Genomic DNA, 606 nt, shown 5'->3' with positions numbered 1-606 from the left:
CAGTTGATAGGATGAGGCTCAGAGAGGTACAGTCACTAACACAAGGTCACACAGCCAGTGAGAGGCAAAGCTGGGCTTTTATTTCCTCATCCCACAGACAAATTGCAGAGTACCTTGCGCGTGCCTGGTAGAGGCTAGGTGTGGGATGCAGCAGGCGGCAGACTGAGTAAGGGGCTTGCTCTCAAGGAGGATACTTTAAATGGGGGCAGGTGTATAGAGATGTGACCAGTAGGCAAAGATGCTGCACCAGGGCTCTGTGTTCAAGAATGGTCTGGCATGCAGTGCTTATGAGGTTGGAGTTCAGGGATGCCTCTGGGGAGGTGACACTTGAGCAGAGACTGGAGGGTAAAAGGGAGCGAGTGGGGAAGAGCCTGGAGATCGGCTTACATCTGCTTGGATGTCCCCAGTGCTGGGGAGCTCATTCTCTGATGCCACTCTACCCTCTATGGACTTCTTTTTGGTTAACATTTCCAGTTCCTTGGTTTTTTTTTTTTTTAAAGATTTTATTTATTATTTATTTGACAGAGATCACCAGTAGGCAGAGAGGCCGGCAGAGAGAGAGAGAGAGGAGGAAGCAGGCTCCTTGCTAAGCAGAGAGCCTGATGT

The sequence above is a fragment of the Martes martes genome (assembly GCF_963455335.1).
Source record: "Martes martes genome assembly, chromosome: 8".
NCBI lineage: Eukaryota > Metazoa > Chordata > Mammalia > Carnivora > Mustelidae > Martes > Martes martes.
Note: the sequence above shows the minus strand (reverse complement) of the source record.